Below are 26,690 nucleotides of genomic sequence, written 5' to 3' on the forward strand. Positions count from 1 at the left end.
CATCAACTCATTTTGGATTACTCTCTTTATTTTGTACAAATTTACGAACAAAACCCCTCACAGCGTTTGGATTGTGCCCAGGGGGACTCACCCGATTGTGGGTGCGCTATTGTACACGCTTTGACTGACACCATATTGTGTGCTGAAAAAAGCTGCAATGAAATATTGGAAATCAACCCTTTTGTGAAATGGAATAGTTTAAACACTAAATTAAACACGCTTCAGTGCTCCTGGAGGTCTTAGGCTACATTACTAATCAAACCCTTTTCTAGCAGGACACAGGCTACCTGGCAGCAATGTCAACTAAATGTTCTTGCCACTGTGTAGTCTGGACCCTGTGCTGATGAAACTGACCGATGTGGGGCTGTCACCATACACTGCTACTCTCTAAGTAAGGGCAGGCTTGAGGAGTCTAAGATTGTGTGGGTGTTTGTAGAATGAGCTCTTTAAAGCCCAGATATCCTTACAGGGTGATATGGATTTGGTTAGAAGGATGTATCGGTCATCGTCTGTGAAGGTAAACTCAGAGAAGCGAGTGAGTGAAGCCCCCTAAGAGAACGGCCCCTCCTGCTCTAAGGAAATGCACTCATACAAACACAATTTCTGGATGGCAACATGTTTCTTTCTTCAACCATAACATCCAATAGGATTTCAGTAAACTCTTGGGAATAGGTAAACAGGAAATCAACAGTGAATTTTACACTTTGTTGCATCTAAAACGTGGCTTTCCATCCAGACTGAAACAGGACTTCTTAGATATTTATCTTGAGCAGTGGCAGAATCATCTTGCAAGTTTTGTAAAGTAAATTCTATTCTGAATCAATAAGATCAGCATCTTTTAGACTTCACTGCTGTAATACGTAAGAGGTAACTGTATAAGTTGGGCCTGTAATGCATATAATACGTAACAGGTAACCTTGTAAATTGGTAATTCTGTAAATTGGTCCTGTAATGCCTGTAGAATGTAACAGGCAACCGTGTAAGTTGGTCCTGTAATGCCTGTAATACGTAACAGAGAAAAGTGTATGTTGGTTCTGTAATGCCTGTAATACATAACAGGTAACCATGTAAGTTGTTCCTATAATGCTTCTAATACATAACAGGTAATCGTGTAAGGTGGTCCTGTAATGCCTGTAATACGTAACAGGGAAAAGTGTATGTTGGTCCTGTAATGCCTGTAATACATATTAGGTAACCGTATAAGTTGTTCCTATAATGCTCATAATACCTAACAGGGAATCATGTAAGTGGTCACGTAATGCCTGTAATACGTAACAGGTAACCGTATAAGTTGGTCCTGTAATACCTGTAATACGTAACAGGTAATCGTGTAAGGTGGTCCTGTAATGCCTATAATACGTAACAGGTAATCGTGTACAGTGGTCCTGTAATGCCATCCAGAAGTTCTGGTGACATCTTAAACCACAAAGCCAAAGGCTGAATGGTTTCTAAATGTCACAAGAACCCCAAAGTTGGCAATGTAGACCATAATATACATGTTACCCACTATGTATGTTTTATATTACTTGTTTATTATGGTGTAAATAGCTTGAAAGAGCTGTTTTTTAAACAGTGCGACTAATAATAACCACTGATTGGAATGAGAAAGTTTAGGTCTACCTTTCATGAATGAGTTATTGATAAACATAATGGCTAATTGTAAAGGCCAGGGAAATTATGAGATTCCTTGACTGCAGTCTTAAGCACATAATAATAAAGTACAAAAAAATTCACATACCTTTGCCACAGAATTTGCATAATTTTCATATTTCACAAAAAACGCTAGCACAAACAGATACAAATAATATTGCTACAGAATGTGCCGTATAATTTGCCATTTTGCTGCATAATTTAGCTAGCCTTGCTGCCTAATCCTAGTGGCCCTGAAGATGGTAAGAATCTGCAGAGTTACTTACACTGCCATGATGATGATGAAACCCATACTCCTCAGGGAACCGTGAAATATTTCCTACATTTTAATGTCCACTGTGAAAAATGGATTATTATAGCACTACATGTTGTGCAATAAAAGCACCCTTGTATTATAAAATGGCTGTCCTGGTTACATGCAGCTTTCCCGTCCAATTCTGAAATGCATTTTTTTTTTGCATACAGCTGAACTCACTGGTGCAGAAGGCGGAGTGATTCCACGTCGTTTGCAGCAGACTCCTCAAAAACATTGGGCCCGATTCACAGAACTAACTTAAGACAAAATCCTAAACTTACTACCATTTTGGTATTCACAGAAGGCACTTACTCATTTTGGTATTCACAGAAGGCACTTACTCATTTCGGTATTCACAGAAGTTAGAAGTCCTAACTTTAGGACTCCTAAATGCCTTCTGTGAATACCAAAAGTCTTAAAGTTAGGATTTTTCTCAGTTTAGGAGTCCTAAAGTTAGGAGTCCTAACTTTACTACTCCTAAACTGAGAAAAATCCTAACTTTATGACATTCGGTATTCACAGAAGGCATTTAGGAGTCCTAAAGTTAGGAGTCCTAAATTTACTACTCCTAAACTGAGAAAAATCCTAATTTTAAGACTTTCGGTATTCACAGAAGGCATTTAGGAGTCCTAAAGTTAGGACTCCTAACTTCTGTGAATACTGAAATGAGTAAGTGCCTTCTGTGAATACCAAAATGGTAGTAAGTTTAGGATTCTGTCTTAAGTTAGTTCTGTAAATCGGGCCCAACGTGGCTAGCCAGGAGGACGAGGGCTCTGGCTGCATTGTGATGGAAAAGGGGATGTGAGAAGGCAGGAGTCAACTGGGAGGTGGAAGGATGGTGCTTGTGCAGAGCTCTGAGCAGAACAAATGCTGTGACTAACAGAAATGAAAACAATTCACTTTTAACAAATTCCTTTGTGAGCATCAATGAAAACACTTGATTTATTTAACATTTTATATAATGCTCTCGCACCAAAGGGTATTTGGTGGCTTTTTGATCACATTACGTAGAGCTTTTGAGAAGCAATTTAAAACGTAGGGTGTCCCAAAGACGGGGCATTATTTGTGTATGGAACTTATACAAAAGTCACAGAAAATAATGAATCATTGGTAGATTATTGTTAGGCTTTTATGAGCGGAGTGTGCACTAGTTTAAAAGGCAGAACGTGCCCATTTTTAAATACTTTCTGAAAGAGCGAATGATGGATTGAGTTTCCGTGTCCAGAGGCAGGTAGTTGCAGGTAATAGTTGTTGCTCCAGTAAAAGAGTTCTGGGCGAAAGAAGTTCAGAACCTCATTGCTTCTAGTTGTAGAGTTTCTACTTCTGTGGTTTCTTTTGCTGTTTGCTGTGGAGAACATATCAGATCATTATGGGGGATTGGTCAGGTGAAGGGCTTTGCAGGTGAAGCAGCACAATTTGTAATGGATCTGTTTTTTTAGAAGGTCAAGAGGTCCTAAACGATGGAGGTGACGTGGTAAATTGTCTTGCAGGCGTGATTAGAGTACGTAGTGGTGGCGCAAGTGTTGACTGTGGAGCGTCTGCGAGGCATGCATTTCTGAACTCCATTCTGAAGACAACAAGACCTTGAACAGTTGTCTTCCACTGGCCTCAAGAGATTAAAAGACTTATTTTTTGAGTGACTAAAGTTAGGACATCACCACCTGATTAGTGTGCTGTATCATGGTGAGTATAGAATCCAGGGTGAAGATGAGAGGTTTCACAGTGTGAGAGAGAAGGTGGTAGGTGAGAGGAAGGCTTCTGATTTCAATAGGTCCAGTTCCACTCTGTCAGATTCATTCCTGTGAGTGGGGGTGAAAAGGGAGACTTCCATTGGTTTTGGGTTTATCACGAGGAACCTCTTCAAGAGTCGTGTATGCTGTCCGAAAAGGAGAGTGCGAAGAGTGGGTTGATGGCCCCATTTGGAGTATTTTTAGATATACTTGAGTGACATTCGCATCGATGGCTGATCATTTGTTCACTATTCTTTCTGTATGTGAGGGGCTACATGTAAGGGTAAGTGGGCAAGATGGTAAGAGGTTAAGATCGTAAATGTAAGAAGCATCATGTAAGGGGTTACAGGTACTTGGTTAAAGATAAAAGGTTAAGGTAAAAAGGGCCACTGGGACATTGCAAGGTAGTAAGGTGTTCATGAGGGGAAACATCCATTACAACGCAGGCCTTACATTGGAATGCCTTTACAATGCAACTTTTATTTATTAATAAAGTTTTATATAGCGCGAACATGATCCCTAGGGATATCAGAGCGCTGTACAATTGAGGGAAAGGACAGTAGCAGTTGCAGTACATGTGTCAAATAGAAATACCAAACAGAACACATATCAAATAGGACTCACAGAACAAGAACAGTTACAAATACCAGGGGTCAACAAAGAATAAGATAGTACCTGGAACATAGTGAAATAGGAGGGGAGCATATGATTGGAGAAAAAAACCAAGAAAACCATCCAGCACAGGGCTTAAAGGTGTAAGTCCAATGCATTAGAGCAGACGATCCAACACCCTATTAAGGTAAGAACTTGTTCATAAGGAATCTTTTTACTTCCAATTTGAAAGCAACCTTGGGGGAGATTCTATGTATTTCCAGTGGGAGAGAGTTCCAGATCTTCGGTGCAGAGCCAGAGAAAGCTCGGTGACACGTTCTCTTTTTGCAAAAGATCTGAGGTTTCAGGAGGAGAGAGTTGGCACTCCTAGAGGGTCTACCCCCTCTGGATAGTTCCAGCTTTTGCGCTAGATAACTGGGGGTTTTGAAATGGAGGACTTTGTGAGATAGGCAGGCAATCTTTAGCTGTCTTCTTGCTTCATATGGCAGCCAATTTAGGGATTTTAAGACTGGGGAGATGTGCGCATTTCTTTTGGTACCCGTAACCAATCTGGCCACCGCATTCAATGGGGCTCTTAGTGGGACCAAGATATATTTGGGGAGTCCACAGAGTGTAGCACTGCTATACTCTATTCTTGGCAAAACAAGAGCTTGGACCACTTGTTTGAAGTCAGCTTGTGGGAGGAAAGGTTTGAGATTCCTGAGTATCCTCATCAAGTGGTTAGCTCCCTTGCACACATTGCTAATATGAGACTTCATGTTCAAGTGCTTGTCCAGGGTGATTCTGAGAGATTTCGCTGAGTCAATAATGAGGGTGGGGCAGTTGAAGGCGGTGAGGTGGTTCATTCAGAGGTCTACCTTAGGAGTGTGATTCGGAGGAGATATGAGAAGGAATTTTGTTTTGGAGGTGTTGAGCAGGAGGTGGTTCTCAGTTAACAAGTTTTGAGTAGTCAATAGGGTAGTGTTGAGTGAAGAGATGTTTTCCGGGGAGGAGATTTTCAGATAAAGTTGGGTGTCATACGCATACCTATGGAAGAGAATGCCCATGGAATTTAGCGCATTAGCTAATGGTTCTAAGAACGAGTTGAGGAGTATGGGATATAGGCTGGACCCTTGGGGGACCCCCATGATGCCTGGGAGAGAGAGTGGTTGGCTTTCACTCTTTGGGATCTGTGATGGAGGAAGGATGAGAACCATTGCAACACCGGACCAGCCAGGCCCATCCTGTGCTCCAGAATGAATAGGAGGTTGTTGTGAGTAACAGTGTCAAACGCAGAGGAAAGGTCAAGGAGGATAAGGAGGCACAATTTATTTTGGTCAAGCATTTTTAAAATGTCATCCATAACGTTGGTGAGAGCTGATTCACTGCTGTGCCCACTGCAAAAGCCAGATTGATATTGGTCCAGGAGATGGAAATTTTTGATGTGAGCATAGAGATGCGATTGGCCATATTTTTCTAAGAGTTTGGCTAGTGTGGGGATATTAGAGATAGGGCGGAAGTTGTTAAGGTCAGCGCTGTCTGCGGTAGCTTTTTTTAATAAATATGTTACATGAGCTGCTTTTAGGCACTCCGGGATCGTGCCTTGTGACAGAGACGTGTTAACAATCTTTGTCCAGGTGGGAGAGACTACATCCTTGATTTCTTTGAAGATGGAAGGTGGCAACGGGTCCCTGAAGTGATTAGATGGGTTGATACTCTGAAGAACCTTTTAAATGTCTCTTTCACTGAGGGGGGTAAAAGTGTCCCAGGAGGCATTGTTCTTGATGCCCAGTCTCATCGGATCAATCATGTCTAATAGGGCCAGGGGGCACCGACCCATTGGATAGCAGTAGAGCCCGCCTGGTATCCAGATCAATATTGATGAGTCTAGATTTCTCAGTAAAGAAAGCGGACAGATCATCACATCAGAGCGGTTTGGTGCTTCCACCGATTGTTGTTTAACCAGTTCAAAAAGTTTCTTGGGGCGAATTGCAGCTTCATTAAGTTGGGATCTGAAATAGTCCGCCTTAGCACTCATGATTTGTTTGTTATAGGAGCTACTTACCGATCTAAGGATTTTTAGCTGGTCCGAGGATGGTTTGGATCTCCAGGATAATTCGATTGCCCTAAGGTTTTGAAGTTCCGAGTTTAAGTTGCTGTTGAACCACGGTTTGGATATTTTTGTTGAGGCATTTTTTTGTTGGAGTGGAGCAATGGAATCCATGATGCTAGAGATAGTAGCGTTGTAGAAGTCAGTGAGTACATGAACCTCAGAAATGGCAACTTGGGAAGAGAGGGCGCAAATTTACAGTGGGTTGTTAGATCGGCTGTGTTGATATCTCTGAGGTCCCTTTTCCAAATCTTTGATTTTGTTGGTTGAGCCTTCCTCCGAGACACCTCCATGTTAATATGGAAGAAGATGCTGTGGTGGTCGGACCAATCGCAAGGGGTGATGGTATCCATTGTGATGTTGTGTCCTTTGGTGATGATGAGGTCCAGAGTTTTTCCTTCATTAAGGGTTGGCCAGTCACAATGTTGAATCAACTCGTGATCACTCAAAGATTTGAGGCATGTTACCGCTTGGTCATTAGTGTTAGACCAGTGAAGGTTAAAATCACAGAGGTAGATGTGGGACAGAATGGAAATGACATTGCCGGAGATGATTTCCATTAATTGTTCAATGAAGGGGAGGTTGTCCCTAGGGGGGGTTATAGAATATGTGTAGTTTGCCCACCTGGTGGTTGTTACTAGAGAGGTTGAGTGAAAGGTATTTGCATGGTGATGGCATAGAAGACTCTGAGAGGGAGACCGCGAGTGTGCTCTGGTGTTTACAGGCTAGGCCACCTCCCAGCTTCATAGCTCTATCTAGACTAATTATGTCATGGGTAGGGGGCGCCAGTGCCTTTACATCGCATGCCATTACAACGCATGCCATCACAACGCATTATAAGGTTAGTAATGGAGAATTTTAAGTTTTAGGGTGGGTATCGGTTTTGGGGTAGTTGGAAATAGTCATTTTTACCCCTACACTATCTAACACTTTCCCTACTGTTGCACTCACTGGAGTGGGACTAGTAATTTTTACCCCTACGCTATCCAACACTTTCCCTACTGTTGCACTCACGGGAGGGGGAATAGTAATTTTTACCCCTACGCTATTCAACACTTTCCCTACTGTTGCACTCACTGGAGTGGGAATAGTAGTTTTTACCCCTACGCTATCCAATACTTTCCCTACTGTTGCACTCACTGGAGTGGAAATAGTAATTTTTACCCCTACGCTATCCAACACTTTCCCCACTGTTGCACTCACTGTAGTGGGAATAGTAGTTTTTACCCCTACGCTATCCAACACTTACCCTACTGTTGCACTAAATGTATTATGGGTTGTAATGGTATGCATTGTAATGGAATGCGTTGTAATGGTAGTTTTAAAAAATGCATTGTAATGGTATGCGTAGTAAAATCATGCGATGTAATGCTAGTTGCATTGTAAAAACTGCGATGTTAAAGCATGCGTTGTAATTGTTTGCGTTGTAACGTCATATATTCGCTCATGAGTTAAGGTAAGGGGTAGGGGTTATGAATAAGGAGCTAGACTTAAGGATCATGAGTTGATGGGTTAGGGGTAGGGGCAAGTGGGTAAGAGGTTAAGGGTGTAAAGATAAGGCAGCAATTGTAAGGGATTGAGGGTAAGGGGTTAGTGTAAGGGTAATGGGGCATGTGTCAGTGGTTAAGTATAACGGGCATGGTGTGAAAGGTTTATGGGTACAAAGATGAGGAGTAATTTTAAGGGGTTAAAAGTAAGAGGTTGAGGATAAGGGATTTAATGTAAGGATAAGGGTACATGAGGTAAGGGGTAATGACATAAATGTAAGGGCTAGGGGTGTTAAAGTAAGGGGATAAGGGTAGGGTTAAGGTTAAATAATATGTTATGGGTAAGGGCTAGGGATAAGAGAGCAAAGGGAGAAAGATATGGGGTAAGTGTAAGGGATAAGGGAGTAAAGGAGTAAGGTTTATTTGGACTACATAAGAATAATGTTATCTATATTGGAAAAAGGGGACATCATTAAACAAGCATTGGCATAGCCAATAGGTTTCGCCTTTGGGATCTTATAAGTGTTTAGCCAAAGCTATTGGCTTTGCCAATGTTTTTTAGCTTTTTTTGTAGAGCAGTGTGGCTGTTGTGCAGCATGTTGAAAAGTTATAATAACAATGTGTTATAATCATTTTTGTTACCTTATATATAACCAAGAAGACATTATGTACAACTGAACAACCCTATTAAAAAATAAGTAACATAAAAAATATATCTGGTTGAGTTCTGGGACCTTATGCCCAAGGCGTCCCGCCCAAAAGCTATTTGGGAGCCATTCATGACCTGGCTTAGGGAAAAAGACATGGTAACACCAGAAGCTTCTGCGACCGGGATTACACCTCCATCTGCACGAAACCTTTGCAGGTGCTGTACATCCAAATTTGTCACACTCTTGTGCCAAAGGATAACGTTGTATATATGTATATGATAATTTAATGCCCGACAAGGTTCATACAGTCTTAGAGATTATCCCAAAACATTGAAATTATGTTAAATTAAGTTCCAATCCTCGTAAAAAGGCTCAAGGGGTTATGAGCTGACTGCAAAGAGTTGTGTGTTACATCCACAGCCTAAATATGAATCTTTGCATGTTTCAACTCAATATTTCATTCTTCTAAAATTGATCACATACGTGACATTGAGTTAGTAGGGAGAAATAAACATTCAGTTGCACAAACACTTGTTAGTTTCGTTTGTGATGCAAAAGATTATTATTATGGTAATCACGCCATAAATTAACATATCAGACGTACAAAAGCAGCTGCGGAAAGAAAGCTCCTGTCTTTCAACCTAGCTCTTCAGCAGCTTTTAAAGCAGAAAAAAAACCAAGGTGATGGACGTAGCACTGAACATTTTTAAACACTCACCCCCTGAGGTGGCATGGAGAGCTAAAGAAGGATGGGTTGGGATGCGACCCCAAGAGATCGCCAGTGGTTAGACAAATTGCAAGCTTTCTCCCATCACCTTCTGCGTGTTTCAGGCCATGTATTTGCCCAATGTTGGTACTTCATGGCCCGTGGACTGGTCTGACGCACAGCCTTTTTCTGGATTGACAAAGCAGCTGTACATTGCCTATTGTTAGCAATTCTTCAACACACACATTAAGTGGGCTGTGGCTCCACCCTGAGGAGTGTTACTCACTCCTGGCATGCTGGTGAATGTTCAGTGCATTGCTCTCCCTTCTGTGGAGGCACAATTTTACATCTGAAAAGTACACCAAAACATCACGGGTTAAATTATTTAAAGCATAAATACATTGCAGAAAGTGATTGTCTTTTCTATCTTTTCACTACAGCAGGCTTTTCCTTAATGTTTTAGTCAAGAAACCAAATGAAAGCTAGACCTAGCTTTGCTAGTGCTTGTTCTGTCTAGGAAAGCTAACCAGCATTGCACAGTAGGAGCCAGGATGAATGCGAGAATTTTCGAAGCACCAGGTAAAATAACATTCTGCCTTTGGAGCCCTCCTGCCTGCTGTTGGAATGTTTAATGGGTTCCTCAAAAATACAAATGTCAACATATTTGGTGCACTAACAGTCCTTAAAGACCTAGGGGCCGATTCCAATCCTGGAAAAAGGCTGTACGAATCGTTGTACGGAGCGTTTTCTCCGTACGACTCGTACCTGGTAAACTTTCCATACAACCTAGGAAGTACGATTCGTAAAGAAAGCCTATTTCCGTACGAATCGTACAAAAGACCGTATGGGTAAAAAAAAACAACGAATCTGGCCCAGAACAGCCTGTACGCGACGTCCGGACGTATTTAAGCAGCGGTTTCCGGCCCAGCAAGTACGATTCGTCCCTATGGCACTCTGTACGGCTCTTTTCTTACGGGAGCCAAGGGTACGAGTTGTAAAGACATACACCCCCATGCGTTGTGTATGTACGATGCGTACCACAACAGTGCGTACTGTTGGGGTACGCACCGTACATATGCACTGTTAGGGTACGCACTGATAAAAGGCACTGTTGGGGTTCGCACCGTACAAACGCACTGTTGGGGTATGCACCGTACATACACGATGTTGTAAGGTGCGTACATATGCATGGGGGGGCCTGTACGACTCATACCCCTGTACGACTCGCACCCCGGGAACAACTTTTCCCGGGATACGAGTCTTACAAAGTTCGCTTCGTAGCGGGTAAAGGCATTCCCCGTGTACGGGACGTTTTCCGTACGAATGGTAAATCGGAAAGCCGGTCCGGATCGTACTTGTACGGTCGGACTGTATTTTTACGATTCGTACGGAAAAGTGTCCGGGTCCGTCTCGTACAACTGTTCCCGATCCGATTCGTACGGATCGGCCCGATCCGTATGTATTTTTCCCGTATGAATCGTACTTCACGGGTCGGACGGGACTTGTACGATTCGTCCTGAAAAAATTACGGATACGAGTCGGACGGAAAAAAAAAATACAGGATCGGAATCGACCCCCTAGTGTGACATTGGTACGATTTCCCAACCGGAAGTGGCCTTTGATGGCCCTACATGATTAGATAAAGTCGTCCATCTGACAAGTGTGCCGACATACAATGAAATGACTCTGCTACTATGTACAGAACACGCACTCAAGATATGGACTCTTCCCCAGCCCTATCGGCTTGCACTCTACCTACTCATCTAGATTTTAGTGAGAGTATCTAGAGAACTCTCCACTGTTCTTAGCTATCATAGCTGTAAAATGGTGCAGTGAGTTAAACGCTCGCTTCTGATGTAGGTAGTGATCTACAAGTAAATCGTTTGAATCTTGGCAAATGTCACTCGGGCTTCCATCCTTCCCAGGTTCGTGATTGGAGCTCCATTAAACCTTAGGTGAAAGTACCGCCGGTTGTGTTGGTTAAAGTGCTTAGAAATGGTACATAGAAACAGAACAGTATCGTTGGTGCTGGAGGTACCGTGGCACCGCGGCTCAGTGCATCCTAAATAGGTCTGCCTTTTACAACCGGGAATCAAAGTGGTTGTCTGCATTCGGGCCGGAGGCACAGCACACCTGTAGTCGACGGCGCTAGAGTGCTACATGGAAGGCCTCTCCGAAGGAGCGGCTGTGCTACCCTGTACACGGCTCGTTAAAGGTGACCTTTCACTAAGCCTCTTTGATGTGCTTGTCACTCTGCGCCACTCAGGCGCATGAATGTGAGTGTTTTTTTTTTTCTTGCTGCTCTAAGACATCCCGCCTCAATGCGCGCTCCACTCTGGCAAATGCCGAACATTTCAAACCCATCAGTGAACCCATCATAAAAGGCTGTCAGAGTGGCCCCGGGAGGTAGAACACACCCGACTCCCCCTCTTGCTAAAGGGGGGGGCCTATAAACACCCTCAGAGCTCTCCTTAATGGCCCCCTCCCAGAGCACCGGATAGCACCAACAAGCTGGAACCAACTACCCTGCGAATAAACGGAGGGGTTTGTGTGCGAGTTTTAATGTCAGGCAGTAGTTAGCCCATGGGTAATTGGCATTTCAGGTGCACCCCAGACTGTTTTACACGGGGGTGGGAAGAGGGGCTTTGTAGTATTTTTCTGCAGGGTCACACGGTGCTTGGGTGAGGGTGGTTAGCACGAAAACGAGGGTGGGAGCTAATGTGTTGCTAATGTCCATTTGCACTTGCACTCTACGCAACAGAATACTTTACCAATGGAATAACAACTCCCATTGTTGTCCCACGTCAAATGTGAGGTGTCATTTCTTAACCACCCCATCCTTAAAACATTCATTGTTTTACTCCGGTCAAGCCTGATTAACTCTACATTATTAGGCTGGGAATTTTTTTCAAAGAGTTTACAATACCCACGAGGCTGCAGGTTCACAAGTGTTCACCAGTGTTTGCAGGTGGACTCACCCTGGAGCGCACACAGCCGCGTGGAAAGTCCACCTCATGCCGGTATTTCCCAGTGAGTGGATTCCAGTTTCAAGGGCTGAACAACTCCAACTAATAGGGATTCTTTGAACCAGGAATGGACCCACGGCCTTCTGAACAGATTTTTTTGTATAAATAATGCAAACACAAGTTTGAACAAGCAATGCCTGCGAGAGGCCTCGCGCCAGCTCCGCGCGAGCATGCCGCCATGCACACGTTGGGACAAAAAAATGCACGTGCGTGTGCACAAAGATGGCGTCGGCTGTCCACATGCGCGTGCATTTTTTTGTCCCTACACATGCATGCTTAGCTTTGCAGATGGCGAGAGCAGCCATCTTTGTCCTTTTGGACGCACGTGCATTCAGCTTTGGCTGAATCGATTCCAAAAGGTCATCTCCATGGCGAGAGCAGCGCTTGCGCTGCTTTCGCCAGGCGAGACCTAAAAAGGAAAGGAGTTATTTGTTTTAAAAAAAGGGTAAGTTGAGTGCTATGCTGTTAATCTGCAAACAATAAGATGGTGACAATTGAATAGTACGAAATATTCATCCAGAGAATGACAATACAAGGTCAACAAAGAAATATCGGCAAGCAGATGTCAGACAAACAAAGAGCAAGCGAGGAAATGGAATGTGTCCATCTACAGAGTATTGTCTAGAAAGACACACATTTATGAACTACACTCAGTGGGTCAACGCATTGGTTGAAAAAAGTTGGGGAGATCGAGCCCAGGGCCACACCGCAAGACATTTCATATATTCCTGAGACATATTTACAAATCTTCACAATTTGGTGTCTGTGGCTGAGAAAGGAGGAAGCCAATTTAGAAAATGACCACAAAAAAAAAAAAACAATGCATTGTTCTGTACTTTGTATCAACCTGTCATGATCTGCTATGTGGAAAGCCACTGGCAACTCCCTCAGTGTTGAGTAAACAGGAAGCTCTTTGTCCAGTCTACATGGCACATCATCTAGGATTTATTTTTCGTACGTCTGTCAGTTCCTCTGCCAAAATAAGGACTAAATAAACTACAGGTCCTTGGCAGTGATGCTGTTCCATTGATTTGTGATGCTGCACTACATAGCCTTCCCTATCCAAAGGAGTTTGACATGGACAACAAGGTCTGAATCAAGATTGTTTTTTTTGTGTATGGGGTAAAATGTTCAGCCATTAAAGCAGTTGTTCTTAACTTGTGACCCAATGAGCCCTGGGAGTCCACAAGGCCTACTCAGGGGGTTCACTAAATAATATTAAAATGAATACATTAAAATTAATAGCATATATGCTAATAAAGAAGCAAAACTGAAAATTTTAAAACTTTTTCTATGTTTGTGAATTACACAAAATATTTCAATATTTGATCATTTGTTGGGTATGTACTTGTTTTGGTATTTTTGTGTTTTATTTTGAGATTCAAATCATAGAAATTGCTTAGGTCAGGGGTCCCCGGCTTCCAAAATTGACTCAGTGGGGGTCACCATATTCCAGTAATGATTCATTCGGGGTTCATAGAAGTTAACGGGTTAAGGACCACTACTTTAAAGAGTCCAGAAATTATTTTTTTCAGACAAGGATGCATCAGGCTACACTAGGTGTTATTGAAGATACAAATATTTTTGTTTACATTCAAAGGTATTTGGTCAAGATGATAATGTGTTGGTTTTCATAGTCTGATTAAGGAGAATAGCTCACTGTTGCCGATAGAAAACAACAATTATTTTAGCCTTTGTTGGGGACTCCTCTGGATTAGAGATCAGATTTGAACTGATTTCTGGGGGAATTTTCCTTTTCTGTAAAGTAGTGCAGGAATTCCTCCTATTTAACAAATGACTGTGGATTATGGGAGGTGGGGATTTGTTCTTGAATAACGATGGATACCGTCAATAAGATGGTATATTTGTAATTTTTCTCATCCTTTTTAGTTTAGAGTGGAATATGGGGGATACCGATATTGCCAATTTACTATATGATCACTATTTATTTGTAAGGAATCAGAGAAAACTGAGGTTGCTTGGTCTTTTTCAAGATTGTAAAGTTGTGGAAGGATTATCTAGAATCTTTTCTCATCCTTTTTAGTTTAGTGTGGAATGTGGGGCAAATACTCATGATTTACTTTTTACTTTTATGACCACTCTTCAGTATTATATAAGAATCTATAAATATACAAATTGCTTGGTCATTTCCAGGATTCTTTAGCTATTTAGGGACTACTAGGTTGTTTACTCTATGAATTACATTATTATAGTAATTGACAAGGTCACTGATTTCTGCCTTTGCAATTAATTTAGGAGTGATGTCTTGTAGTATGCTAGGTGATTATTTTCCCACTGGGCGAATTTCTTTTTGTGACATAGAGATATTGTTCATCAGACAATTCCTAAAGTAGACTCTTCCACACATTGCTGCACTACAGTAACCTAGTTTACACAGACTTCATGTTTTCTGCTTTTGTTTTATTGTCTTGCCAAATGTTCCTCTACTTTTATATCTACATGTTAAGATTCCCATCCTACAGCGAGTAGGGAAGTGATCATTAACACATTCGCTCAAATTAAGACCTATAAGGATAATTCATAAGTATTAGTCACAACCATGTATGTCTTTTACCACCTGAACGATTCGGTTACAGACAATTTCCAGGGCTGCCTTTTGGCCGTAGCTGAATGGATGCATCAGAACTCCCAATGCCTAACCTTTGATAAATATGAGATCTTGATTTGTGGCACACCTTCCACACTTGACATGACTAGAATTTGGCCATCACATTTGGGTAATCCTACAGCCCATGCTGCCGTTGCAAAAAATCTGGGGATTAAGATTGACACAACTCTCTTTTTTCAGTCCCAAGTCAAAACCATTGCTGGAGTTTGCTTTGTATTATTGAAAACTTTGAGAAAGACCCTCAAGTTTCTTGCTTCGAACACATGGAAAGACATAATCCACGCCTTAATTACATCAAGGTTAGATTATGCAAACTTCTGTCTCCTTGGGCCCCTTCAAGAGCTGATAAACAGACTGCAGCGGGTACAGAATGTTGCTGCATGGCTGGTGCTAAACATTCCACGACTGCACTCAATCAGGAGGAGCTTAAAGACCTTACGTTGCCTTCCTATTAACCAAAGTTTAAGATTAAAAACCCTACCATTTACATTTAGGGTGTCACAACAGAAGGACCCGTTGTACATACAAAACAAGATTAAAAAGTACCAACCCTTCAAACATTTGTTCGACTCACCAAAGCTTGTGCGTGCCTAAGAGATACACATCAAGAGCTGGAGGCCGAACATTCTCTTTCCTGGCTCCTAAACTATGGAATTCTCTTCCTGATCATCTTCAGACTATTACTCCGGAGACCATTTTTAAGGCTTGCTTGAAGAACCATCTCTTCAAAGAGATATGATTTTTCTAGGTTTCTAGTCTTTTCTCCTTGTGGAATTTTTGGGTTCCTGAGGGATTTCTTCCAGTTTCTTGTTTTTTCTGCAACTAGCGCCGGGATACTCCGGTTGGAGCAGCTGTTGCGTTTTATAAAACATTATCATTCATTGGTCATTCATTCATTCATTCATTCATTCATTCATTCATTCATTCATTCATTCATTCATTCATTCATCCATTCATTCATTCATTCATTCATTCATTTATTCATCGATTCAGAAAAGAAAGTGACAGGAAGCTTTGGCAATGACTGGGCAATGCCATTTGGTAAAAAACAGGCTGCTAACTACTGGGAACATCCTGGATTAGGGGTCTACTTCAGGCCAAAAGGGTTACAGCACATAGGGCCACATGTATGAAACAATTTTGCATTCGCAAACGGTGTGAATCGCAAAATGTTTTTCGTATGCAAAATAGCCTTTCATGATGTATGAAAGGCTTTGTAGTCACAATTTTAGGTAATCGCAAACATTGTGATAACCTAAAATTGCGCTTACAAATAGGGAATCGCAAATTGTGATTCCCTTCGCACTTGTACCAAGCATTTGAACTTCACAAGCAAATGGTTATTTTTGTAAATGCACTCCATGCCATGCTTTAACTTTAATGGTGGCTGCACCCCTTTCTTTAGACACGGCTCGCTGTAACCTGAATATGGCGAGCAACATCTAAAGAAAGGGGCGCCAATGCCACTAAAGGGTCTTGCATTTGAGAGAGTTTGAGCTATTACCATTAGAAATGACCATGCCTTTTATATATGTTTTGGTTTGCAAAACACATAAATAAAAGGCATTGTCATTTACGATGCCAATAGCTTAAACTCTCGCAAATGCGAGACCTATTGAATTGCAAATGCTTGTTTATATTAAGGGACTCGGCCTAGTGCTTAGGTAAAGAAATACTGTAATTGCCCCCAAGGCACCACAATCGTTCATAAGCCCCTAGAGAGGGGCAATGTCCCTAGGCTTACCACTTTCAATTCTTTGCAGAAGCTATAGATTTGATGTTATTTTAATATTTTTTTGTGTAGCGCTGGTGCTGCCTCTTCTCTGCTTCAAAACGCTTTTCATAGTGGCGGACGAAGGCAGAAGAGGACACCAAGAAGAAAACAGTGAGCAGTTTGGACAAGCAGTTGTTATGAAGAGTCCAGGCCATATCCTTGTGCTGGAATATATGTATGCCCTTTTGTTAACTTTTAGTGAGCTGCGAGGTAGGTGGGCATGGGGGAAGTTTCCGAGGCCAAGGTCTTGTAAGTGTAAGAATGTTACCCACAATGCCTATATTGCACCAGGGGCTGGATAGTTTGCCATAATGGACAATAATTAAACTTATGTCAGGATAGTCCAAGTCAGTGTCTAATAAAGTGCAAAAGTGCTAAGAAACATATTGTAATATCAAAAAACATTAAAATCACAAGATTAAGTGCGATGGGTGGGGGAGTGGGGTGGGGGGTGGTGTTATGTTTTTTTAAGGGAGGGGACTGCTTTGGTTCTGCATGTCTCTTTTGTAGTCTGTATACGATACTTCATGAGAAAAATGTCAAAGCTGGTATGTTGTCTTTTGATATGGTTGAAGTCTCTGGGTCACAGAGCTTCGCTGGATGTGTCTTTGACGAATAAAATTTGTTTACAAAAAAAAAAAATCACAAGATTAAGAGGATTAGGCCAACAGTTAAAGGACATGTAATGAAAGTGCAATTATTTGACATGACAAGCCCGGTTATAGACATGTATAGAAATCTTCGCTGGAGTTTAAACCCCGTGGCGTCTTGGTATCGAGTTCAAGAATGTATTTTGTTTCAAGGGCTCGTAAAAGGGCCTCTCGATTGCCTCCACGTCTAAGGGGCAGAACTGAGTCTATGACAAAGTATTTAAGCAGTTCACTTTTGTTATCATGGCATTCCTTGAAATGACGAGCAACTGGATAGGCTGCATCGTTGCCATTGATTGCCCTAATGTGCTGCAGTATCCGTTTGTGAACCTGCAACTTGGTGCTCCCAACATATTGCAGGCCACATGGACACTCCAGCACATAGATGGAAAACTCAGTTTTTTTTTATTTACGAGGTCCTTTAGGGACCCCCTGAGAAGGTCTAGGGGGTCAGGGAGTGTCTTCCCTGCCTCCTTTTCATGTTTTAGAAATCGGGTTAAAAGTAATTCATTTCCGATCCGTGCGTGCACCGTGCGCGCATGCGTGCGAGCACCGTGCGCGCACGGCAAGTCATGTGATTTCGAAACAACACTTTTCATTGGTTCATAGTAGTTTCTGTTCCAGAATCTTCAAACACCACACCCACCCCCTCACTATTTCTTCTTATTTCCTGGGAGAAGGAGCTGAACAGCTACTCGAGTGAAATCTTACTTGAAAATGGCAGAACAGCAGTCAACTTCAGGGAGTGAGGAGGAGACCTTTGTGGAACCACCAAGGAAGAGCAAACAAAAACACTCTTTCATCTGGAATTATTTCACCTTTCCAGAGGGCTAAAAGAAGGTGAATGTGCCGAAGGTGACATGCACTATTTGCGGAAGTGTCTTATCTAGAGGAGATCCCAGCAAAAAATACTCCTTTAGTATTTATTCTATGCTGAGACACTTCAAAACAGTGCATCCTGTACGCTATGCTCGTGAAACAACTAGAGCCCTAAGGGACAACCCTCCACCTGCTCAGCCGAGTACATCATCTGCGGCCGCAGATTCACCGTGTACCAGGCCACTGGACATCCGCCCCCTTTTCCAGAAGGTGCACATACATTGCAATGTGTGCAATGCTGTTATTTGCTACGGTGAGAGTAGTAAAAACTTGATTGAAAACAGAATACAGCAGCACACATGCTCCAGCCCATAATTTTTTTCATTTTTTTTTTGTTCCTGTTGAACGGTTTTTCATTACCAGTTTTTTTTTTGGTGCTCTAAAAAAATAAAAAACAATACAAAATTGTTAAAAAACAACAAAAAAAAATACAAAACAAAAAAGACAAAAAACCCAGTTCTTTTCAGAACTCACTTCACTTCTCCAAGAAGAGCTATATTCCTAATATACTGTATTGTAATTTTATTGAATGAATGTGTAGTGTATACATGAATGATTGAAATGATTGAAATGACTGAGTGAAGAGGAGGGAAGGACAGACAGAATGAGTGAGAAAAGGAAAGTATGATCAGTCATGAAAGGGAAGTGAAAGACTGACTGCAACAAAAGGACTAAGGGTAGAGGATACAGGTAAGAAGAGTGAATGAGTAAGGGAATGGTAGTGAGTAATGGAGAGTGATGGAGGGGGAGTGAGAAAAGGGGAGTAAGGGACGGACATAGGAAAAGGGAGTATCAGATGAAGCGGATGAAGTACAGCAGGGTAAAGGGATTGAAAGTAAGAGAAGTGGAGTGATTGTGAGATAAGGGGTATGAGGATTAGAAAAGGGGGTAAGGGAAAGTGAGAGATGGGGAGTGAGGGGATGGAGGGATTTAGGAAACTGGAGTGAGAGAAAGGGAGTCAGGATTTCAATGAGCAGAGTAGAGTGAGGGAGAGTGAAGGAAAGAATGCGAAAAGATGAAGGGGTGTGAGATACAGACAGGAGGAAGTGAAGTAGGAGAATAGGAGTGACTATTAGTAAAGGATAGTGACAGTTAGGGAAGGTGAGGGAAGGAGAATGACGGAGAAGGTTAAAAAATTAACATAGATGGGAAATGAGTGATGGAGAGAGGAGGAGTGGTAGAAACAGAGATGTTAAGGAAATTAAGGGCAAGACAGACAAAGGGAGAGAGACAGAAACAGAGACAGAGAGCAAGGAACTGAGAAGGAGTAAGGCAGTTAGAATGACTGAGACATATGGAGACAGGGAGAGAAACATGGTTGAAAAAATAGTGATGGAGGCAGTAAACCTAGGGGAGTAGTAGAGAAGGAGTGAGGGAGTTACGAAAGAGCAGTAAAGGAAGAAGAGAGAGGGAAGGGGAATGAGAAAAGCAGAGTGAGGAGAAGTGAAGAAAAGGGAGCATGAAAGTGAAGGGGTGAGAAATACAGATATTTTAAACTTACCTGACCAACAAAATAACTTAATTAAAAATAAATGGGTTTTTTTAATTACAAGAAAAATGGATTCAATTTCCTAAATTTTCTTTCTCGATCTGAAAAAAAAGAAAAAAAGTAGTAATATTTAACAATACATTTTAGAATGCAGTACACATATTTTCATATTTAACAAAGTAATTTTTTGCCCTTTTTTTGCTGTTTACAGAATATATTGAATTTCACTGAAAATAGTGATATCAATTGCATTCATCACTTAAAAGCGGGCAAAAAAATAAACAATCTGAAAGATTGTTTAAAAAAGCCCTGAATCTATCCTCAGTAAAACATACCTTCATAGAAATGTAACATATATATTAAAAATATCTTCTAAGAACAATAACTATTTGCAATAAATAACGTCTGTAAATCTTGTTGCTTAAGCACATACACCAAAATAATATCTGTCAAAGAAGTCCACAATAGAAACATTTACCTTTCCATGAGGCCAAATGGTAATTTTTAAATCCTTTTTAGGTGAAATATCCAATGGTAATCCTATAAAATCGAAATAATGGTTTCTTCAGATGCTGCAATTTGTATCTAAAATTTTGGTTTTAGAAAAATTAAGTAGCAATTTGGTAATTCTGCAGGCAAAAGTTGCTTGAAAATCAATTGAGAATCATTACACAGTGTCCAGCCTTTTTCACATTTTAGATAAACTGTGTAATGACCAGAAGTTATAGAAGGTCCATCATGGAAAATTATTGCAACTGCAACAAAAGTCTTTCCTGATATTGATAATTGATTTCCTACAAACTTCTTTATTAAAGTGTCCAATTTTGTTCCATCAGCTCTACAATGTTGCATCATTAAAATTATATACTGTCCATATTTCTTTAAAAATAACGTTGATAACATTTCTGATTTACATTGAGAACATTCCATGTTGTGATTTGCATCTTTAACTAATTTACTAAAAGTCACTGATTTACTCTCTGGTAATGTTAAATGTATGAACCTTTCAGAATCAACATTAGTGCTGCATGTGTTCATACAGTTTTCACAACAATGTTCCCATTTATAAGAGAGACCAAACATATTTTCTATTTCTACCCCTTCATCTTCCAGTACCATAAGCATATACATTAAGAATTCCTGTGCATCTTGCTGGACATTTTGAGTAAACTGTGTACATCCAGAACATACATCTAAAAGATTTCTAACATCAGAAGCACTTTCTATTTTAGTTTTATCATTACTCAACTTCTCATAAAGGAAACTCAGCAGAGAACAAAATCTTTTTTCATGATTTAGTATTATCTGCTCTTGCAAACTTTCAAGATAAAATACAACATTCAGCACTACATTAGCGTAGCAGTTGACACCAGAGCTATTTTCAAAATGACAACCAACAACCTCTTCAACATTGTCCTTTTTCTTTTAGCTTGCAATCACATCACTCTCCTTTTGTTTTCTCTTCTGTACATCCTCATTACAGATATTCTCAATTCTCCTTTTCCGACAAACAACACGTTTTTCAAACACAGGATACTGACCTAAATGAGGAGCATAGCTTCTTCTTAATCTATTATACTCCTTTACACAATTTGCATCAGCACTAACTTTTGAGTCATCAAAGTCTATCATGAATAAACCAGATAATTTTTTCACTTGTGACAAAGCAACATATGCCATACCTTCTTTAAACACACTAGATCCAATGTTTACAAAAGCACTATCTACAGTTAATCCTTGAGATTTGTGAATAGTTACAGCATGTGCTAGAGAAAACGGAAACTGCTTCCTACGTACATATAAGTCTTTCACAAGCAAAAAACTAACTGAACAACGACTAATGTCTTTAAGCTCTTCAATCTGATCATTATTTTTAAAAATTCAATTCCATCTTTTTTCTGGTAATTAACAAAACCCACAACTTTACCCATAGCTCCATTCACTAAACCTTTTTCTACATTCAAATTACGTCTTAAAATTACTCGACAGTTCATACATACATAAAGATTCTTTTCTAAACCAGCTGTTTTCGATATGTTTTTCTCTAGAGAATCCAATTTAGTTTTCAATTTGCCTGTCAATATAATAGTTATTCCTTCATGCTGTATTTTATCCACGGCTTCCATTTTCATAATCTCTTCATTTTCCAGTTTCAAAAGTTCTTCATTGAATATAGAGCATTCATGTAGTGTTGGCATTAAGCAGATTACAGTATTTTTTTCTGCAATTTCCTTGTATATTTGCTCTGGAACTATTTGTTCTGTTGGAAACAAATTACATAGCAATCGACTCTGTAAAGCTTTTCTGCCATGTTCTGTGAGTAGTCCAATTCTGATATCTTTGAGAATACTTGCATAATCATCATCATTTGCTTGCCGCATATTGGTAATGAGTTCTTTGTACTCAAAGTATGACCAAATATTCACATTACCTATACTTCCTAATGACTTTTTCGTGTCTTCATGTGCAAGAGTATTAAATACTGGTTGTCCTTTAACTGGAGTGAGCTGCAGTAGATCCCCAAAAACTATAACATGTTTTCCTCCAAATAACACATCATAGTCTGTCTTTAGAATTTGCTGCATTCTTAAATGCACAAAGGCAAGCATTAAGTTTGATACCATGCTTACCTCATCAATAATGAGAACTTTCATTTTCTTCAACACTCTTGAAACTTCAAAACATGCCTCTCCTGATAGCTTGTGGTATTCTATTTTGTTCTCATGCTCTACTGGTAACATTAGCAAACGATGTAAGGTAATTCCTTTTATGTTATATGCTGCTAACCCAGTTGGAGCAGTAACAACACAAGACAAAGTTGAATCAGTTTTTTTCTGTAGGTAGCTTCTAATTACTTTAATTAAGAAACTTTTTCCAGTTCCAGCTTGTCCACTCACACACATTCTGATTGGTTCAAATGATGTGTATGAGTACTCTTTATTTTCATGTAGTAATCCATGATCAATTTGTTTTGTGACTTCTTCATAAATTTGTTGTTGTTCATCATTCAGTTGTTGTTCCAAATTTGGTAAGTCTATTAAATCTTCCTGAGCTTGATTCATAGCTGTTTCCACTTCAGTCATGGCTATTGCAGCTTCATTTTCTACGATTGGTTGTCCTAGGGGATCTTGACTGAGCGTACCAGAACTTTGACTGTCTTGAGAACTGTCTCTAGCTATTTCAGCTGCAATTGTAGCTTCTTGTTCAATGTCTTCATTTAACATTTGTACATAATTTGTGAAAGTACTGCATTCTATGCTATCTTTACATGCATTAAAGGAATCTTCATAGCTCTGAAAATCTCCAAGTAATTCATCCTCTGAACGCCATGGTTTAAACAGCTGTAAAAGTGCTAAGTAGTAAAATTCCTTTTTGTCAGTAGTGTCGCAACTCAGCTTCCTGTGATTAATCAAACTTCCTTTTGTTTGTTTCACCAAACATCCTTCCTCACCAATGACTTTATATTTTCCATTGTTGATGTCTTCTGTGGAATTCGTGTAAAAATAGAGACACATGTTCTCAAGATGATGACTTCTGTTTGGGTAATATGTGTCCAACATATTTGTTTTCAAAATGTCTGCACTTTCTGGTTCGTTCTCTGCTAAATATTCAATTTCTCGAATAGATTTCAGTACCCGATTTCGCATTCCTGCAAGGCCTAAATTTACCCAAATTATTCTTCTAGATTTGGAGTACAGACTTGCAGATGATAACCTATCTGAGCATTCGTATGACCCAATTTCTCGATGCGATAACATCTTTAAACTGAAACTGTATAGCTTTTTACTGACAGTCTTTTCGTGAGAAATCTCTTCCCACATTTCTTTCAATTCCGTTTTCTCAGATTTAGTGATGTAAGATGTGACAGACCGAGCAACAGCAATAGAATTGTCAGCTGCATACTGAATATCCATGTTAGCATTCCACATGGATAAAATGACTGGGTTGTAGTCATTTATATATTTTGACTCTTCTTTTCTTCTTAGGTTATAGGTATTTTTCGGAGATTTTCTTGTAATGGTATGTCGAACAGCTGACATAAAACTGTTTACTCTTCCTTTTGAAAGAACAGGTCGTGGAAATCCAAATCGACCTTTTGTGTAGAATTTATCTTTACTCTTGTACTTTCGTCGACAGTATTTTCCACACCGATGACTTTGGAAATGTAAAACTTGCTCTTTTAAGTTTTTTTCTTCTGTGCTTTTAGGTATAGCACATGTTGCAAATTCTTTAATGAAAGATAAAACTGCATCATCAGAATCTGTTCCAAATTTTGGGGCATCCTTGATCCACAACAGCATATGAATATGAGGAGCACCTCTTGCTTGGTACTCTTTTCTCCAAAAGAAATCCACAACTTCTCCAAGAGGTGGATTTTTTTTATTGCAGATGAAGGACATCATAGCCTCAAATCTATGATTGAAATATCTGCAAACATTAACCGGATCCAATGAGCACAATTCTCCTGCTGTCTTGTATTGGATGTTTTCAATATTTGAATTTGCCTCTCGAAGAAAATCCAGTAAATCATTCCAAGCGTACTCTGCACAGCTTAGGGTAAGGAACCATGTAGGAGTTCCTAAATTCCGTAACATACATTTCAATTCTCCATGGCGTCGGTACCAATATTCATTAGTTCCACGCTGACAAGCCATCAGATTAATCAATTGAGATTCCAAATGATCATCTCGCTGTTGCACTTTGTTCATAAAATCCTTTGCAGACACATTATGTAGATGTACTCCAGTTTTTAAAATGTGATTTACTGCATAAGATAGTGCAGACAAGTCACCTTCAAATAAAAGATGGAACAAATAAGGAATACTTTGACGAAATCTCGGATCTTCTGCATATAATCTTGTAGTCCGATACTCAGAAGCAGGAATCTGTACTGGACGTTCATCATATCGTCCACCTTTTCCTGTAGGAAACAGCTGGGGAAAACAACGAGCTTCCAAGCTCTCCTCCCATACACTCACGGGAGTTCTTTTTGCTTTTTTCATCTGAAACAGATCAATAGTGTTTCCCATAACTTCTTTAGAATGAAGAGTATGTATGCTGAAATGTTCATAAATTTCTTCTTCTTTTGACTTATCCACTTTTTCACTTTGCCCAGTTGGTATTCCTGTGTCTGCTAGTAACATTTCTTCATCTTCATCCATATAAATTGATTCATAGTACTTATTATTTCTTTTCAAATATAAATTTGCTCTTTGTACTTTTCGTACATCTACTAGCTCCTGCTAAATTTTCTTATTCTTTGTAGGTACACCATTAACCAGAATAACTAATGGTTCAGTTTCCAAACTATCTGCATCAATTGTTTCAATATTTTTTTTCAAATCTATTGGCAAATTCACAACTCTTCCTTTTAAACCTCTTTGTAAATCTGAAGGAGGTAATTTACCTGTTTTGGGCTCCATACGAACTATAGTCTGAAACGGATGGACACATTGAATGAGGATAGACTCATACGTATTTAAATCACTAAGTTCTGCAGGAATATCAACCAATTCTAAATTATTATGTACAGCTCTAGCTGGCATTTTATTTTCTTCTAACTTGTTATAACAGTATTTAAAAATACGCTGATCTTCACCCAAATCAAAACAATTTTCCAGAAACAAATATGTAGCAAAATCCTTCCACTCATAATTATTTTCTTTTTCACTTTTTTTATAGAGATCAACATTCCTTGTTTGAGTTTTATAATGGCTTCTCCGGCAACAAATACAAGTAATATTTGGTCTTTCATTAGAGATGATAGTAAATTTGGTCATTTGATCTTCAACATTTTTACTAACAGTGGGTTCTACATTCTCATCCACATTTTCTTCAATAACTGTGTCATTTCCTGCACTTTCTTGTTCTGGACCAAAGTAACAAAACTGAATATCATCAGTAACCTTCTCTACATCTGATACAGATCCACGCAACAGAGCACTATTCAACTCATTTAACTTTAGTGTTGGACTTTTAGCAAAATACAATCTTCTCACAAACTTTCTCATTTCAGTATGATGTACTGCCAGCATCCTAAAATGGTGAAAAACACTTTGACAAACTTTCCTAGAAAGACAAGCCAGAGAATGTCCTTGCAAACCAGTATTCTTTCTCACTCTGCATGGATCTAGTCTTTGAAGCACCTTAATCTTCTGTTTAACAATTTTTTTACTATATTCTCTTAGAAAGTCACGTAATTTATCAATAGATTCTTGTCGTACAGTACAAATACTACTACAATTCCAAGTGTACACTGGGGCTTTAGGACGTTTCCCCATAACCTCATCAGCTAACACTTCTTCCTCATTTCTTGGAACCATTTTCTCCTTTTCCATTACACAACCATCTTTAACTTCATAACTTCGACCACTGGTGTCAACTGCATGCAGCAAACTATTACTTTGAAGATAACTCTCTTCATTAAAAAATGGTTCAGTACTTGAACTATGCTTCCATTCTCCTAAGAACACATTACAAAACTTATTTTTTTTCACTACTCTTTTCCTTTTGCTTTTTGACTTCATTACATTGACTATTTTATCTAATGTACGGATCCTGTTCAAAATTAAAATGAATAGTTTTTTTTTAAATTCCAAAGCCTTTGCAACAATTGATTCAATATGTTTCTTTTTCTTATAAAATATTGCTTTCTTCCTATATTTTTTCACATCCTTTAGCAAATTGAACACCACTCTTCTCTGAAACATTTTTTTACGAATGTTTTGAAATTCTGTTTTTCTTTTTAAGTCATTCTTTCTTGCTTCTGATTGTACATTAGCATTTAGTAATTTCTTTCTATTGTCTTGTTGTTTTCTTCTTGAAACACTATTTGCAGTGGATATAGTTTGTACATTTTTTCTATGTTTCAGGATATTTTTTTTACCTTACCAGAAGACTTTTTCTTTTTTCCAACATGAGGTTCTTCAACTAATTTCTGTTGTCCAGTTGCCTTCAAATATAGATGTTTTTGCTGTTCTTTTCTCTTTCTTGATTTTCTAGGCATGTTTAATTTATTTCAGTG

Source organism: Triturus cristatus, chromosome 11, assembly GCF_964204655.1.
Source record: "Triturus cristatus chromosome 11, aTriCri1.1, whole genome shotgun sequence".
Lineage (NCBI taxonomy): Eukaryota > Metazoa > Chordata > Amphibia > Caudata > Salamandridae > Triturus > Triturus cristatus.